Below are 19,827 nucleotides of genomic sequence, written 5' to 3' on the forward strand. Positions count from 1 at the left end.
AACCGTGTGATTGGGACACATGTTCAAATATGTCTCAGTCTTCATCCCCTGGTACTCGGGTGCAACATTCCAGACGCTTTACTAACACTCTCCCGACTAGGAGAGTTAGTGCCTTTAACCTCATATTTGGTCCAGTTTGCAATCACTGCGGAAGATGAACAGGAATAGGGAGAACCAATGACAGACTAGCTGGAGGTGTCTGGACGGGCAAATTTAACTCTCATTTCCCACCAGGAAGAGGAATTAACCAAAGGCTCAGCGTCCCGAGCCGGAACCAGATTAGGGCGTGAAGTAATCCTGTGGTGTTGCGGCCAGCTCACAAGAAAGCGAGTTGAAGAAAGGAGCTCAGGGGCACTGTAATTCACATACCTGCAGAGTTATAAATGACAGCTATCGTCCAAAAATATACTGAAGTAAGGCTACCAAGGGGACCTGACAGCGGGGCAGAATTGCAGGAAACCGATTTCAGGAGGTAGACTGGAATTGCATTTAAAGCATAGGAAAAGAGGCAGGACGTCGACAATGATGCACTTGGCCAAAAAGTGCGTATGCGTTTTTTCCTGAATATATTCAGTAAAAAAACCATACGCCCTTTTTGGCCAACCAAGCAAGCTTAAAAAGGAAATCTGCACTACAATGAAGTCTCACTTCCCCCCGGTCAAACGGGCCATCTGAAAAAAGTGTAAAATCCAGAAAAGGGCAGAACAGGCCATGGACAACTGAAGTCTCAATTCCCCCCGGCCAAAAGGGCCATCTGAAAAAAGTGTAAAATCCAGAAAGGCAGGACAGGCCATGGAGAAAGGCAGGACAGGCCATGGAATATTATGTTATGCTGATGGGCTGAATGTAAATTGACAACAGCCACTCGGGAGAAGTGTATGGTGTTTCCTGAAACATCTAAAAAACACAGCAACAGAGCCTAGGGCAATTCCACTTATGGTCCTATAGCTTAGGGAAAATAAAATCAAAAAGACGCAGCCACCCCAAAGTTTGGGACAGCTCTGTTTACAAGAACCTCGTTTACAGTACAAGTTCAATATTGTAGAAAGTGAAAAATGGATAAAGAAGTTGTGGTACTTACGTACAATGCAATATCACTCAGCAATGAAATCTATTTCATCAGGCCCGTAGCAGCATAATGAGTGGATTCAGGTATGATGACTCTAACTGAAATAACTCACACAGAAAAAGAAACATCATAAGATATCACAAATACACAGAACATAACCTTGGCTACACAGGAACTGAATTACAAAACAGATCAGGGTCTCAAATTTAGAAAACCAACTTATGCTTGCTTAAGGGGAAAGGTGAGTTGGGGTGCTGCATAAAACCACAGATTGAAATGAGCACAGATATAGTTCCTTAAGCCAAATATGGAATAGACAAGAGCTTCTCCTTGCTCAACGAAATGGACTCAACACCCCATATTAAACGCCTAAGAATGTACCTGACTAGTAAGTATCTTAAAACCTATGGATGGCTATGTCTCCAAAAGAGAATCAAGCGTGTGCACAGGGGCATAAACACAGCAGTGATAGGATTGGAGAGGTTCGGTGAGCAAATGAAGACCCTTTGAAGTCATATTGCATGGTACCCATTCCACGGGTCTCAACTCTCCAGGTTTAAGGTATTCTTCCTTCAGCTAAAACATGCATGTGGAACCCAGAGTATGATCGACCATGTGATCGGGAGACGTGTTCAAATATGTCTCAGTTTTTGGCACCTGGTACTCGGGTGCAACATTCCGGATGCTTTACTAACACTCTCCCGACTTGGGGAGTCAGTGCCTTTAACCTCCTGTTTGGCCCAGTTTGCAATTTCTGCGGAAGATGAACAGGAATAGGGAAAAAAAATGACAGACTAGCTGGAGGTGTCTGGACGGGCAAATTTAACTCTCATTTCCCACCAGGAAGAGGAATTAACCAACGGCTCAGCGTGCTGTGACGGAACCAGATTAGGGCCTGAAGCAATCCTGCGGTGTTGCGGCGAACTCACAAGAAAGCGAGTTGAAGAAAGGAGCTCAGGGACACTGTAATTCACAAACCTGCAGAGTTATAAATGACAGCTATCGTCCAAAAATATACTGAAGTAAGGCTGCCAAGAGGACTTGAAAGCGGGGCAGAATTGCAGGAAACCGATTTCAGGAGGTAGACTGGAATTACATTTAAAGCATAGGAAAAGAGGCAGAACGTCCACAATGATGCACTTTGCCAAAAAGGGCGTATGAGTTTTTTCCTGAATATATTCAGGAAAAAACGCATACGCCCTTTTTGGCCAACCAAGCAAGCTTGCAAAGGAAATCTGCACTACAATGAAGTCTCACTTCCCCGCGGACAAAAGGGTCATCTGAAAAAAGTGTAAAATCCAGAAAGGCAGGACAGGCCATGGAGAACTGGGAGCCTTGTTATGCTGATGGGCGGGATGTAAATTGCCAACAGCCACTCAGTAGAAATGTATGGTGTTTCCTGAAACATCTAAAAAACAAAGCAACAGAGCCTAGGGCACTTCCACTTATGGTCCTATAGCTTAGGGAAATTGAAATCAAAAAGACACAGCCACCCCAAAGTTTGGGACGGCTCTGTTTACAAGAACCTCGTTTACGGTACAAGTTCAATATCGCAGAAAGTGAAAAATGGATAAAGAAGTTGTGGTACTTACGTGCAATGCAATATCACTCAGCAATGAAATCTATGTCATCGGGCCCGTAGCAGCATAACGAGTGGATTCAGGTATGATGATTCTAACTGAAATAAGTCACACAGAAAAAGAAACATCATAAGATATCACTAATACACGGAATGTAAACTTGGCTACACAGGAACTGAATTACAAAACAGAACAGGGTCTCAAATTTAGAAAATCAACTTATGCTTGCTTAAGGGGAAAGGTGAGTTGGGGTGCTGCATAAAACCAGAGATTGAAATGAGCACAGATAAAGTTCATTAAGCCAAATATGGAGTAGGCAAGAGTTACTCCTTGCTCAACGAAATGGACTCAACACCCCATATTAAACGCGTAAGGATGTACCTGACTAGTAAGTATCTTAAAACCTATGGATTGCTATGTCTCTGAAAGAGAATCAAGCATGTGTACAGGGGCATAAACGCAGCAGTGATAGGATTGGAGAGGTTCGGTGAGAAAATAAAGACCCTTAGAAGTCATATTGCATGGTACCCATTCCACGGGTCTCAACTCTCCAGGTTTAAGGTATTCTTCCTTCAGCTAAAACATGCATGTGGAACCCAGAGTATGATCAACTGTGTGATTGGGAGACGTGTTCAAATATGTCTCAGTTTTCGTCCCCTGGTACTCGGGTGCAACATTCCATACGCTTTACTAACACTCTCCCGACTTGGAGAGTCAGTGCCTTTAACCTCCTGTTTGGCCCAGTTTGCAATTTCTGCGGAAGATGAACAGGAATAGGGAGAACCAATGAGAGACTAGCTGGAGATGTCTGAACGGGCAAATTTAACTCTCATTTCCCACCAGGAACAGGAATTAACCAAAGGCTCAGCATGCCATGCCGGAACCAGATTAGGGCCTGAAGCCATCCTGCGGTATTGCGGCCAGCTCACAAGAAAACGAGTTGAAGAAAGGAGCTCAGGGACACTGTAATTCACAAACCTGCAGAGTTATAAATGATAGCTATCGTCCAAGAATATACTGAAGTAAGGCTGCCAAGGGGACTTGAAAGCGGGGCAGAATTGCAGGAAGCCGATTTCACAAGGTAGACTGGAATTGCATTTAAAGCATAGGAAAAGAGGCAGAACCTCCGCAATGATGCAGTTGGCCAAAAATGGCATATGCGTTTTATCCTGAATATATTCAGGAAAAAACTCATACACACTTTTTGGCCAACCATGCAAGCTTGCAAAGGAAATCTGCACTGTAATGAAGTCTCACTTCCCCCCAGTCAAAAGGGCCATCTGAAAAAATTGCACAGTCCAGAAAGGCAGGACAGGCCATGGAGAACTGGGAGCCTTGTTATGCTGATGGGCGGCATGTAAATTGCCAACAGCCACTCGGGAGAAGTGTATGGTGTTTCCTGAAACATCTAAAAAACAAAGCAACAGAGCCTAGGACACTTCCACTTATGGTCCTACAGCTTAGGGAAATTAAAATAAAAAAGACACAGCCACCCCAATGTTTGGGACGGCTATGTTTACAAGAACCTCATTTATGGTACAAGTTCAATATCACAGAAAGTGAAAAATGGATAAAGAAGTTGTGGTACTTACCTACAATGCACTATCACTCAGCAATGAAATCTATGTCATCAGGCCCGTAGGAGCATAATGAGTGGATGAAGGTATGATGATTCTAACTGAAATAAGTGACACAGAAAAAGAAACATCATAAGATATCACTAATACACGGAATGTAAACTTGGCTACACAGGAACTGAATTACAAAACAGAACAGGGTCTCAAATTTAGAAAAGCAACTTATGCTTGCTTAAGGGGAAAGGTGAGTTGGGGTGCTACATAAAACCAGAGTTTGAAATTAGCACAGATAAAGTTCCTTAAGCCAAATATGGAATAGACAAGAGCTACTCCTTGCTCAACGAAATGGACTCAACACCCCATATTAAACGCCTAAGAATATACCTGACTAGTAAGAATCTTAAAACCTATGGATTGCTATGTCTTCGAAAGAGAGTCAAGCATGTGTACAGGGGCATAAACGCAGCAGTGATAGGATTGGAGAGGTTTGGTGAGCAAATGAAGACCCTTTGAAGTCATATTGCATGGTACCCATTCCACGGGTCTCAACTCTCCAGGTTTAAGGTATTCTTCCTTCAGCTAAAACATGCATGTGGAACCCAGAGTATGATCAACTGTGTGTTCGGGAGACGTGTTCAAATATGTCTCAGTTTTCGTCCCCTGGTACTCGGGTGCAACATTCCAGATGCTTTACTAACACTCTCCCGACTTGGAGAGTCAGTGCCTTTAACCTCCGGTTTGGCCCAGTTTGCAATTTCTGCGGAAGATGAACAGGAATAGGGAGAACCAATGAGGGACTAGCTGCAGGTGTCTGAACGGGCAAATTTAACTCTCATTTCCCACCAGGAAGAGGAATTAACCAAAGGCTCAGCGTGCCATGCCGGAACCAGATTAGGGCCTGAAGCAATCCTGCGGTGTTGCGGCCAGCTCACAAGAAAGCGAGTTGAAGAAAGGAGCTCAGGGGCACTGTAATTCACAAACCTGCAGAGTTATAAATGACAGCTATCGTCCAAAAATATGCTGAAGTAAGGCTGCCAAGAGGACTTGAAAGCGGGGCAGAATTGCAGGAAACCGATTTCAGGAGGTAGACTGGAATTGCATTTAAAGCATAGGAAAAGAGGCAGAACGTCGACAATGATGCACTTGGCCAAATAGGGCGTATGCGTTTTATCCTGAATCTATTCAGGAAAAAAAGCATACGCCCTTTTTGGCCAACCAAGCAAGCTTGCAAAGGAAATCTGCACTACAATGAAGTCTCACTTCCCCCCGTTCAAAAGGGCCATCTGAAAAAAGTGTAAAATCCAGAAAGGCAGGACAGGCCATGGAGAACTGGGAGCCTTGTTATGCTGATGGGCGGGATGTAAATTGCCAACAGCCACTCTGGAGAAGTGTATGGTATTTCCTGAAACATCTAAAAAACAAAGCAACAGAGCCTAGGGCACTTCCACTTATGGTCCTATAGCTTAGGGAAATTAAAATAAAAAAGACACAGCCACCCCAATGTTTGGGACGGCTATGTTTACAAGAACCTCATTTATGGTACAAGTTCAATATCACAGAAAGTGAAAAATGGATAAAGAAGTTGTGGTACTTACCTACAATGCACTATCACTCAGCAATGAAATCTATGTCATCAGGCCCGTAGGAGCATAATGAGTGGATGAAGGTATGATGATTCTAACTGAAATAAGTGACACAGAAAAAGAAACATCATAAGATATCACTAATACACTGAATGTAAACTTGGCTACACAGGAACTGAATTACAAAACAGAACAGGGTCTCAAATTTAGAAAAGCAACTTATGCTTGCTTAAGGGGAAAGGTGAGTTGGGGTGCTACATAAAACCAGAGTTTGAAATTAGCACAGATAAAGTTCCTTAAGCCAAATATGGAATAGACAAGACCTACTCCTTGCTCAACGAAATGGACTCAACACCCCATATTAAACGCCTAAGAATGTACCTGACTAGTAAATATCTTAAAACCTATGGATTGCTATGTCTCCGAAAGAGAGTCAAGCATGTGTACAGGGGCATAAACGCAGCAGTGATAGGATTGGAGAGGTTTGGTGAGCAAATGAAGACCCTTTGAAGTCATATTGCATGGTACCCATTCCACGGGTCTCAACTCTCCAGGTTTAAGGTATTCTTCCTTCAGCTAAAACATGCATGTGGAACCCAGAGTATGATCAACTGTGTGTTCGGGAGACGTGTTCAAATATGTCTCAGTTTTCGTCCCCTGGTACTCGGGTGCAACATTCCAGATGCTTTACTAACACTCTCCCGACTTGGAGAGTCAGTGCCTTTAACCTCCGGTTTGGCCCAGTTTGCAATTTCTGCGGAAGATGAACAGGAATAGGGAGAACCAATGAGGGACTAGCTGCAGGTGTCTGAACGGGCAAATTTAACTCTCATTTCCCACCAGGAAGAGGAATTAACCAAAGGCTCAGTGTGCCATGCCGGAACCAGATTAGGGCCTGAAGCAATCCTGCGGTGTTGCGGCCAGCTCACAAGAAAGCGAGTTGAAGAAAGGAGCTCAGGGGCACTGTAATTCACAAACCTGCAGAGTTATAAATGACAGCTATCGTCCAAAAATATGCTGAAGTAAGGCTGCCAAGAGGACTTGAAAGCGGGGCAGAATTGCAGGAAACCGATTTCAGGAGGTAGACTGGAATTGCATTTAAAGCATAGGAAAAGAGGCAGAACGTCGACAATGATGCACTTGGCCAAATAGGGCGTATGCGTTTTATCCTGAATCTATTCAGGAAAAAAAGCATACGCACTTTTTGGCCAACCAAGCAAGCTTGCAAAGGAAATCTGCACTACAATGAAGTCTCACTTCCCCCCGTTCAAAAGGGCCATCTGAAAAAAGTGTAAAATCCAGAAAGGCAGGACAGGCCATGGAGAACTGGGAGCCTTGTTATGCTGATGGGCGGGATGTAAATTGCCAACAGCCACTCTGGAGAAGTGTATGGTATTTCCTGAAACATCTAAAAAACAAAGCAACAGAGCCTAGGGCACTTCCACTTATGGTCCTATAGCTTAGGGAAATTAAAATCAAAAAGACACAGCCACCCAAAAGTTTGGGACGGCTCTGTTTACAAGAAACTCATTTACGGTACAAGTTCAATATCGCAGAAATTGAAAAATGGATAAAGATGTTGTGGTACTTACGTAAAATGCAATATTACTCAGCAATGAAATCTATGTCATCAGGCCCGTAGCACCATAATGAGTGGATTCAGGTATGATGATTCTAACTGAAATAAGTCACAGAGAAAAAGAAACATCATAAGATATCACCAATACATGGAATGTAAACTTGGCTACAAAGGAACTGAATTACAGAACAGAACAGGGTCTCAAATTTAAAAAACCAACTTATGCTTGCTTAAGGGGAAAGGTGAGTTGGGGTGCTGCATAAAACCAGAGATTGAAATGAGCACAGATAAAATTCCTTAAGCCAAATATGGAATAGACAAGAGCTACTCCTTGCTCAACGAAATGGCCTCAACACCCCATATTGAACGCCTGAGAATGTACCTGACTAGTAAGTAACTTAAAACCTACGGATGGCTATGTCTGAAAGAGAATAAAGCATGTGTACAGGGGCATAAACACAGCTGTGACAGGATTGGAGAGGTTCGGTGAACAAATGAAGACCCTTTGAAGTCATATTGCATGGTACCCATTCCACGGGTCTCAACTCTCCAGGTTTAAGGTACTCTTCCTTCAGCTAAAACATGCATGTGGAACCCAGAGTATGATCAACCGTGTGATTGGGACACATGTTCAAATATGTCTCAGTCTTCGTCCCCTGGTACTCGGGTGCAACATTCCAGACGCTTTACTAACACTCTCCCGACTAGGAGAGTTAGTGCCTTTAACCTCATATTTGGTCCAGTTTGCAATCACTGCGGAAGATGAACAGGAATAGGGAGAACCAATGACAGACTAGCTGGAGGTGTCTGGACGGGCAAATTTAACTCTCATTTCCCACCAGGAAGAGGAATTAACCAAAGGCTCAGCGTGCCGAGCCGGAACCAGATTAGGGCGTGAAGCAATCCTGTGGTGTTGCGGCCAGCTCACAAGAAAGCGAGTTGAAGAAAGGAGCTCAGGGGCACTGTAATTCACATACCTGCAGAGTTATAAATGACAGCTATCGTCCAAAAATATACTGAAGTAAGGCTACCAAGGGGACCTGACAGCGGGGCAGAATTGCAGGAAACCGATTTCAGGAGGTAGACTGGAATTGCATTTAAAGCATAGGAAAAGAGGCAGGACGTCGACAATGATGCACTTGGCCAAAAAGTGCGTATGCGTTTTTTCCTGAATATATTCAGTAAAAAAAACCATACGCCCTTTTTGGCCAACCAAGCAAGCTTAAAAAGGAAATCTGCACTACAATGAAGTCTCACTTCCCCCCGGTCAAACGGGCCATCTGAAAAAAGTGTAAAATCCAGAAAAGGGCAGAACAGGCCATGGACAACTGAAGTCTCAATTCCCCCCGGGCAAAAGGGCCATCTGAAAAAAGTGTAAAATCCAGAAAGGCAGGACAGGCCATGGAGAAAGGCAGGACAGGCCATGGAATATTATGTTATGCTGATGGGCTGAATGTAAATTGACAACAGCCACTCGGGAGAAGTGTATGGTGTTTCCTGAAACATCTAAAAAACACAGCAACAGAGCCTAGGGCAATTCCACTTATGGTCCTATAGCTTAGGGAAAATAAAATCAAAAAGACGCAGCCACCCCAAAGTTTGGGACAGCTCTGTTTACAAGAACCTCGTTTACGGTACAAGTTCAATATTGCAGAAAGTGAAAAATGGATAAAGAAGTTGTGGTACTTACGTACAATGCAATATCACTCAGCAATGAAATCTATTTCATCAAGCCCGTAGCAGCATAATGAGTGGATTCAGGTATGATGATTCTAACTGAAATAAGTCACACAGAAAAAGAAACATCATAAGGTATCACTAATACACGGAATGTGAACTTGGCTACACATGAACTGAATTACAAAATAGAACAGTGTCTCAAGTTTAGAAAACCAACTTATGCTTGCTTAAGGGGAAAGGTGAGTTGGGGTGCTGCATAAAACCAGAGATTGAAATGAACACAGATAAAGTTCCTTAAGCCAAATATGGAATAGACAAGAGCTACTCCTTGCTCAATGAAATGGACTCAACACTCCTTATTAAACGCCTAAGAATGTACGTGACTAGTAAATATCTTAAAACCTATGGATTGCTATGTCTCCGAAAGAGAATCAAGCATGTGTACAGGGGCATAAATGCAGCAGTGATAGGATTGGAGAGGTTCGGTGAGCAAATCAAGACCCTTTGAAGTCAAATTGCATGGTACCCATTCCACGGGTCTCAACTCTCCAGGTTTAAGGTATTCTTCCTTCAGCTAAAACATGCATGAGGAATCCAGAGTATGATCAACCATGTGATTGGGAGACGTGTTCAAATGTGTCTCAGTTCTCGGCCCCTGGTACTCAGGTGTAACATTCCAGTCGTTTTACTAACACTCTCCTTACTTGGAGAGTCAGTGCCTTTAATCTCCTGTTTGCCCCAGTTTGCAATTTCTGCAGAAGAAAAACAGGAATAGGGAGAACCAATGAGAGACTAGCTGGAGGTGTCTGGATGGGCAAATTTAACTCTCATTTCCCAACAAGAAGCGGAATTAACCAAAGTCTCAGCGTGCCGTGCCGGAACCAGATTAGGGCCTGAAGCAATCCTGTGGTGTTGCGGCCAGCTCACAGGAAGGCGAGTTGAAGAGAGGAGCTCAGGGGCACTGTAATTCACAAACCTGCAGAGTTATAAATGACAGTTATCGTCCAAAAATACCTGAAGTAAGGCTGCCAAGAGGACTTGAAAGCGGGGCAGAATTGCAGGAAACCGATTTCAGGAGGTAGACTGGAATTGCATTTATATCATAGGAAAAGATGCAGAACGTCCCCAATGATGCACTTGGCCAAAAAGGGCGTATGCGTTTTTTTCTGAATATATTCAGGAAAAAACACATACGCCCTTTTTGGCCAACCAAGCAAGCTTGCAAAGGAAATCTGCACTACAATGAAGTCTCACTTCTCCCCAGTCAAAAGGGCCATGTGAAAAAAGTGTAAAATCCAGAAAGGCAGGACAGGCCAGGGAGAACTAGGAGCTTTGTTATGCTGATGGGCGGGATGTAAATTGCCAACAGCCACTTGGGAGAAGTGTATGGTGTTTCCTGAAACATCTAAAAAACAAAGCAACAGAGCCTAGGACACTTCCACTTATGGTCCTATAGCTTAGGGAAATTGAAATCAAAAAGACACAGCCACCCCAAAGTTTGGGACGGCTCTGTTTACAAGAACCTCGTTTACGGTACAAGTTCAATATCGCAGAAAGTGAAAAATGGATAAAGAAGTTGTGGTACTTACGTGCAATGCAATATCACTCAGCAATGAAATCTATGTCATCGGGCCCGTAGCAGCATAACGAGTGGATTCAGGTATGATGATTCTAACTGAAATAAGTCACACAGAAAAAGAAACATCATAAGATATCACTAATACACGGAATGTAAACTTGGCTACACAGGAACTGAATTACAAAACAGAACAGGGTCTCAAATTTAGAAAATCAACTTATGCTTGCTTAAGGGGAAAGGTGAGTTGGGGTGCTGCATAAAACCAGAGATTGAAATGAGCACAGATAAAGTTCATTAAGCCAAATATGGAGTAGACAAGAGTTACTCCTTGCTCAACGAAATGGACTCAACACCCCATATTAAACGCGTAAGGATGTACCTGACTAGTAAGTATCTTAAAACCTATGGATTGCTATGTCTCTGAAAGAGAATCAAGCATGTGTACAGGGGCATAAACGCAGCAGTGATAGGATTGGAGAGGTTCGGTGAGAAAATAAAGACCCTTAGAAGTCATATTGCATGGTACCCATTCCACGGGTCTCAACTCTCCAGGTTTAAGGTATTCTTCCTTCAGCTAAAACATGCATGTGGAACCCAGAGTATGATCAACTGTGTGATTGGGAGACGTGTTCAAATATGTCTCAGTTTTCGTCCCCTGGTACTCGGGAGCAACATTCCATACGCTTTACTAACACTCTCCCGACTTGGAGAGTCAGTGCCTTTAACCTCCTGTTTGGCCCAGTTTGCAATTTCTGCGGAAGATGAACAGGAATAGGGAGAACCAATGAGAGACTAGCTGGAGATGTCTGAACGGGCAAATTTAACTCTCATTTCCCACCAGGAAGAGGAATTAACCAAAGGCTCAGCATGCCATGCCGGAACCAGATTAGGGCCTGAAGCCATCCTGCGGTATTGCGGCCAGCTCACAAGAAAACGAGTTGAAGAAAGGAGCTCAGGGACACTGTAATTCACAAACCTGCAGAGTTATAAATGATAGCTATCGTCCAAGAATATACTGAAGTAAGGCTGCCAAGGGGACTTGAAAGCGGGGCAGAATTGCAGGAAGCCGATTTCACAAGGTAGACTGGAATTGCATTTAAAGCATAGGAAAAGAGGCAGAACCTCCGCAATGATGCAGTTGGCCAAAAATGGCATATGCGTTTTATCCTGAATATATTCAGGAAAAAACTCATACACACTTTTTGGCCAACCATGCAAGCTTGCAAAGGAAATCTGCACTGTAATGAAGTCTCACTTCCCCCCAGTCAAAAGGGCCATCTGAAAAAATTGCACAGTCCAGAAAGGCAGGACAGGCCATGGAGAACTGGGAGCCTTGTTATGCTGATGGGCGGCATGTAAATTGCCAACAGCCACTCGGGAGAAGTGTATGGTGTTTCCTGAAACATCTAAAAAACAAAGCAACAGAGCCTAGGACACTTCCACTTATGGTCCTACAGCTTAGGGAAATTAAAATAAAAAAGACACAGCCACCCCAATGTTTGGGACGGCTATGTTTACAAGAACCTCATTTATGGTACAAGTTCAATATCACAGAAAGTGAAAAATGGATAAAGAAGTTGTGGTACTTACCTACAATGCACTATCACTCAGCAATGAAATCTATGTCATCAGGCCCGTAGGAGCATAATGAGTGGATGAAGGTATGATGATTCTAACTGAAATAAGTGACACAGAAAAAGAAACATCATAAGATATCACTAATACACGGAATGTAAACTTGGCTACACAGGAACTGAATTACAAAACAGAACAGGGTCTCAAATTTAGAAAAGCAACTTATGCTTGCTTAAGGGGAAAGGTGAGTTGGGGTGCTACATAAAACCAGAGTTTGAAATTAGCACAGATAAAGTTCCTTAAGCCAAATATGGAATAGACAAGAGCTACTCCTTGCTCAACGAAATGGACTCAACACCCCATATTAAACGCGTAAGGATGTACCTGACTAGTAAGTATCTTAAAACCTATGGATTGCTATGTCTCTGAAAGAGAATCAAGCATGTGTACAGGGGCATAAACGCAGCAGTGATAGGATTGGAGAGGTTCGGTGAGAAAATAAAGACCCTTTGAAGTCATATTGCATGGTACCCATTCCACGGGTCTCAACTCTCCAGGTTTAAGGTATTCTTCCTTCAGCTAAAACATGCATGTGGAACCCAGAGTATGATCAACTGTGTGTTCGGGAGACGTGTTCAAATATGTCTCAGTTTTCGTCCCCTGGTACTCGGGTGCAACATTCCAGATGCTTTACTAACACTCTCCCGACTTGGAGAGTCAGTGCCTTTAACCTCCGGTTTGGCCCAGTTTGCAATTTCTGCGGAAGATGAACAGGAATAGGGAGAACCAATGAGGGACTAGCTGCAGGTGTCTGAACGGGCAAATTTAACTCTCATTTCCCACCAGGAAGAGGAATTAACCAAAGGCTCAGCGTGCCATGCCGGAACCAGATTAGGGCCTGAAGCAATCCTGCGGTGTTGCGGCCAGCTCACAAGAAAGCGAGTTGAAGAAAGGAGCTCAGGGGCACTGTAATTCACAAACCTGCAGAGTTATAAATGACAGCTATCGTCCAAAAATATGCTGAAGTAAGGCTGCCAAGAGGACTTGAAAGCGGGGCAGAATTGCAGGAAACCAATTTCAGGAGGTAGACTGGAATTGCATTTAAAGCATAGGAAAAGAGGCAGAACGTCGACAATGATGCACTTGGCCAAATAGGGCGTATGCGTTTTATCCTGAATCTATTCAGGAAAAAAAGCATACGCCCTTTTTGGCCAACCAAGCAAGCTTGCAAAGGAAATCTGCACTACAATGAAGTCTCACTTCCCCCCGTTCAAAAGGGCTATCTGAAAAAAGTGTAAAATCCAGAAAGGCAGGACAGGCCATGGAGAACTGGGAGCCTTGTTATGCTGATGGGCGGGATGTAAATTGCCAACAGCCACTCTGGAGAAGTGTATGGTATTTCCTGAAACATCTAAAAAACAAAGCAACAGAGCCTAGGGCACTTCCACTTATGGTCCTATAGCTTAGGGAAATTAAAATAAAAAAGACACAGCCACCCCAATGTTTGGGACGGCTATGTTTACAAGAACCTCATTTATGGTACAAGTTCAATATCACAGAAAGTGAAAAATGGATAAAGAAGTTGTGGTACTTACCTACAATGCACTATCACTCAGCAATGAAATCTATGTCATCAGGCCCGTAGGAGCATAATGAGTGGATGAAGGTATGATGATTCTAACTGAAATAAGTGACACAGAAAAAGAAACATCATAAGATATCACTAATACACTGAATGTAAACTTGGCTACACAGGAACTGAATTACAAAACAGAACAGGGTCTCAAATTTAGAAAAGCAACTTATGCTTGCTTAAGGGGAAAGGTGAGTTGGGGTGCTACATAAAACCAGAGTTTGAAATTAGCACAGATAAAGTTCCTTAAGCCAAATATGGAATAGACAAGAGCTACTCCTTGCTCAACGAAATGGACTCAACACCCCATATTAAACGCCTAAGAATGTACCTGACTAGTAAATATCTTAAAACCTATGGATTGCTATGTCTCCGAAAGAGAGTCAAGCATGTGTACAGGGGCATAAACGCAGCAGTGATAGGATTGGAGAGGTTTGGTGAGCAAATGAAGACCCTTTGAAGTCATATTGCATGGTACCCATTCCACGGGTCTCAACTCTCCAGGTTTAAGGTATTCTTCCTTCAGCTAAAACATGCATGTGGAACCCAGAGTATGATCAACTGTGTGTTCGGGAGACGTGTTCAAATATGTCTCAGTTTTCGTCCCCTGGTACTCGGGTGCAACATTCCAGATGCTTTACTAACACTCTCCTGACTTGGAGAGTCAGTGCCTTTAACCTCCGGTTTGGCCCAGTTTGCAATTTCTGCGGAAGATGAACAGGAATAGGGAGAACCAATGAGGGACTAGCTGCAGGTGTCTGAACGGGCAAATTTAACTCTCATTTCCCACCAGGAAGAGGAATTAACCAAAGGCTCAGCGTGCCATGCCGGAACCAGATTAGGGCCTGAAGCAATCCTGCGGTGTTGCGGCCAGCTCACAAGAAAGCGAGTTGAAGAAAGGAGCTCAGGGGCACTGTAATTCACAAACCTGCAGAGTTATAAATGACAGCTATCGTCCAAAAATATGCTGAAGTAAGGCTGCCAAGAGGACTTGAAAGCGGGGCAGAATTGCAGGAAACCGATTTCAGGAGGTAGACTGGAATTGCATTTAAAGCATAGGAAAAGAGGCAGAACGTCGACAATGATGCACTTGGCCAAATAGGGCGTATGCGTTTTATCCTGAATCTATTCAGGAAAAAAAGCATACGCACTTTTTGGCCAACCAAGCAAGCTTGCAAAGGAAATCTGCACTACAATGAAGTCTCACTTCACCCCGTTCAAAAGGGCCATCTGAAAAAAGTGTAAAATCCAGAAAGGCAGGACAGGCCATGGAGAACTGGGAGCCTTGTTATGCTGATGGGCGGGATGTAAATTGCCAACAGCCACTCTGGAGAAGTGTATGGTATTTCCTGAAACATCTAAAAAACAAAGCAACAGAGCCTAGGGCACTTCCACTTATGGTCCTATAGCTTAGGGAAATTAAAATCAAAAAGACACAGCCACCCAAAAGTTTGGGACGGCTCTGTTTACAAGAAACTCATTTACGGTACAAGTTCAATATCGCAGAAATTGAAAAATGGATAAAGATGTTGTGGTACTTACGTAAAATGCAATATTACTCAGCAATGAAATCTATGTCATCAGGCCCGTAGCACCATAATGAGTGGATTCAGGTATGATGATTCTAACTGAAATAAGTCACAGAGAAAAAGAAACATCATAAGATATCACCAATACATGGAATGTAAACTTGGCTACAAAGGAACTGAATTACAGAACAGAACAGGGTCTCAAATTTAAAAAACCAACTTATGCTTGCTTAAGGGGAAAGGTGAGTTGGGGTGCTGCATAAAACCAGAGATTGAAATGAGCACAGATAAAATTCCTTAAGCCAAATATGGAATAGACAAGAGCTACTCCTTGCTCAACGAAATGGCCTCAACACCCCATATTGAACGCCTGAGAATGTACCTGACTAGTAAGTAACTTAAAACCTACGGATGGCTATGTCTGAAAGAGAATAAAGCATGTGTACAGGGGCATAAACACAGCTGTGACAGGATTGGAGAGGTTCGGTGAACAAATGAAGACCCTTTGAAGTCATATTGCATGGTACCCATTCCACGGGTCTCAACTCTCCAGGTTTAAGGTACTCTTCCTTCAGCTAAAACATGCATGTGGAACCCAGAGTATGATCAACCGTGTGATTGGGACACATGTTCAAATATGTCTCAGTCTTCGTCCCCTGGTACTCGGGTGCAACATTCCAGACGCTTTACTAACACTCTCCCGACTAGGAGAGTTAGTGCCTTTAACCTCATATTTGGTCCAGTTTGCAATCACTGCGGAAGATGAACAGGAATAGGGAGAACCAATGACAGACTAGCTGGAGGTGTCTGGACGGGCAAATTTAACTCTCATTTCCCACCAGGAAGAGGAATTAACCAAAGGCTCAGCGTGCCGAGCCGGAACCAGATTAGGGCGTGAAGTAATCCTGTGGTGTTGCGGCCAGCTCACAAGAAAGCGAGTTGAAGAAAGGAGCTCAGGGGCACTGTAATTCACATACCTGCAGAGTTATAAATGACAGCTATCGTCCAAAAATATACTGAAGTAAGGCTACCAAGGGGACCTGACAGCGGGGCAGAATTGCAGGAAACCGATTTCAGGAGGTAGACTGGAATTGCATTTAAAGCATAGGAAAAGAGGCAGGACGTCGACAATGATGCACTTGGCCAAAAAGTGCGTATGCGTTTTTTCCTGAATATATTCAGTAAAAAAAACCATACGCCCTTTTTGGCCAACCAAGCAAGCTTAAAAAGGAAATCTGCACTACAATGAAGTCTCAATTCCCCCCGGGCAAAAGGGCCATCTGAAAAAAGTGTAAAATCCAGAAAGGCAGGACAGGCCATGGAGAAAGGCAGGACAGGCCATGGAATATTATGTTATGCTGATGCGCTGAATGTAAATTGACAACAGCCACTCGGGAGAAGTGTATGGTGTTTCCTGAAACATCTAAAAAACACAGCAACAGAGCCTAGGGCAATTCCACTTATGGTCCTATAGCTTAGGGAAAATAAAATCAAAAAGACGCAGCCACCCCAAAGTTTGGGACAGCTCTGTTTACAAGAACCTCGTTTACGGTACAAGTTCAATATTGCAGAAAGTGAAAAATGGATAAAGAAGTTGTGGTACTTACGTACAATGCAATATCACTCAGCAATGAAATCTATTTCATCAAGCCCGTAGCAGCATAATGAGTGGATTCAGGTATGATGATTCTAACTGAAATAAGTCACACAGAAAAAGAAACATCATAAGGTATCACTAATACACGGAATGTGAACTTGGCTACACATGAACTGAATTACAAAATAGAACAGTGTCTCAAGTTTAGAAAACCAACTTATGCTTGCTTAAGGGGAAAGGTGAGTTGGGGTGCTGCATAAAACCAGAGATTGAAATGAACACAGATAAAGTTCCTTAAGCCAAATATGGAATAGACAAGAGCTACTCCTTGCTCAATGAAATGGACTCAACACTCCTTATTAAACGCCTAAGAATGTACGTGACTAGTAAATATCTTAAAACCTATGGATTGCTATGTCTCCGAAAGAGAATCAAGCATGTGTACAGGGGCATAAATGCAGCAGTGATAGGATTGGAGAGGTTCGGTGAGCAAATGAAGACCCTTTGAAGTCAAATTGCATGGTACCCATTCCACGGGTCTCAACTCTCCAGGTTTAAGGTATTCTTCCTTCAGCTAAAACATGCATGAGGAATCCAGAGTATGATCAACCATGTGATTGGGAGACGTGTTCAAATGTGTCTCAGTTCTCGGCCCCTGGTACTCAGGTGTAACATTCCAGTCGTTTTACTAACACTCTCCTGACTTGGAGAGTCAGTGCCTTTAATCTCCTGTTTGCCCCAGTTTGCAATTTCTGCAGAAGAAAAACAGGAATAGGGAGAACCAATGAGAGACTAGCTGGAGGTGTCTGGATGGGCAAATTTAACTCTCATTTCCCAACAAGAAGCGGAATTAACCAAAGTCTCAGCGTGCCGTGCCGGAACCAGATTAGGGCCTGAAGCAATCCTGTGGTGTTGCGGCCAGCTCACAGGAAGGCGAGTTGAAGAGAGGAGCTCAGGGGCACTGTAATTCACAAACCTGCAGAGTTATAAATGACAGTTATCGTCCAAAAATACCTGAAGTAAGGCTGCCAAGAGGACTTGAAAGCGGGGCAGAATTGCAGGAAACCGATTTCAGGAGGTAGACTGGAATTGCATTTATATCATAGGAAAAGATGCAGAACGTCCCCAATGATGCACTTGGCCAAAAAGGGCGTATGCGTTTTTTTCTGAATATATTCAGGAAAAAACACATACGCCCTTTTTGGCCAACCAAGCAAGCTTGCAAAGGAAATCTGCACTACAATGAAGTCTCACTTCTCCCCAGTCAAAAGGGCCATGTGAAAAAAGTGTAAAATCCAGAAAGGCAGGACAGGCCAGGGAGAACTAGGAGCTTTGTTATGCTGATGGGCGGGATGTAAATTGCCAACAGCCACTTGGGAGAAGTGTATGGTGTTTCCTGAAACATCTAAAAAACAAAGCAACAGAGCCTAGGGCACTTCCACTTATGGTCCTATAGCTTAGGGAAATTAAAATCAAAAAGACACAGCCACCCCAAAGTTTGGGACGGCTCTGTTTACAAGAACCTCGTTTATGGTACAAGTTCAATATCGCAGAAAGTGAAAAATGAATAGAGAAGTTGTGGTACTTACGTACAATGCAATATCACTCAGCAAAGAAATCTATGTCATCAGGGCCGTAGCAGCATAATGAGTGGATTCAGGTATGATGATTCTAACTGAAATAAGTCACACAGAAATAGAAATATCATAAGATATCACTAATACACGGAATGTAAACTTGGCTACACAGGAACTGAATTACAAAACAGAACAGGGTCTCAAATTTAGAAAATCAACTTATGCTTGCTTAAGGGGAAAGGTGAGTTGGGGTGCTGCATAAAACCAGAGATTGAAATGAGCACAGATAAAGTTCATTAAGCCAAATATGGAGTAGACAAGAGTTACTCCTTGGTCAACGAAATGGACTCAACACCCCATATTAAACGCGTAAGGATGTACCTGACTAGTAAGTATCTTAAAACCTATGGATTGCTATGTCTCTGAAAGAGAATCAAGCATGTGTACAGGGGCATAAACGCAGCAGTGATAGGATTGGAGAGGTTCGGTGAGAAAATAAAGACCCTTTGAAGTCATATTGCATGGTACCCATTCCACGGGTCTCAACTCTCCAGGTTTAAGGTATTCTTCCTTCAGCTAAAACATGCATGTGGAACCCAGAGTATGATCAACTGTGTGATTGGGAGACGTGTTCAAATATGTCTCAGTTTTCGTCCCATGGTACTCGGGTGCAACATTCCATATGCTTTACTAACACTCTCCCGACTTGGAGAGTCAGTGCCTTTAACCTCCTGTTTGGCCCAGTTTGCAATTTCTGCGGAAGAAGAACAGGAATAGGGAGAACCAATGAGAGACTAGCTGGAGATGTCTGAACGGGCAAATTTAACTCTCATTTCCCACCAGGAAGAGGAATTAACCAAAGGCTCAGCATGCCATGCCGGAACCAGATTAGGGCCTGAAGCCATCCTGCGGTATTGCGGCCAGCTCACAAGAAAACGAGTTGAAGAAAGGAGCTCAGGGACACTGTAATTCACAAACCTGCAGAGTTATAAATGATAGCTATCGTCCAAAAATATACTGAAGTAAGGCTGCCAAGGGGACTTGAAAGCGGGGCAGAATTGCAGGAAGCCGATTTCACAAGGTAGACTGGAATTGCATTTAAAGCATAGGAAAAGAGGCAGAACCTCCACAATGATGCAGTTGGCCAAAAATGGCATATGCGTTTTTTCCTGAATATATTCAGGAAAAAACGCATACACACTTTTTGGCCAACCATGCAAGCTTGCAAAGGAAATCTGCACTGTAATGAAGTCTCACTTCCCCCCAGTC

The sequence above is a fragment of the Orcinus orca genome, chromosome 7 (genome assembly GCF_937001465.1).
Source record: "Orcinus orca chromosome 7, mOrcOrc1.1, whole genome shotgun sequence".
Lineage (NCBI taxonomy): Eukaryota > Metazoa > Chordata > Mammalia > Artiodactyla > Delphinidae > Orcinus > Orcinus orca.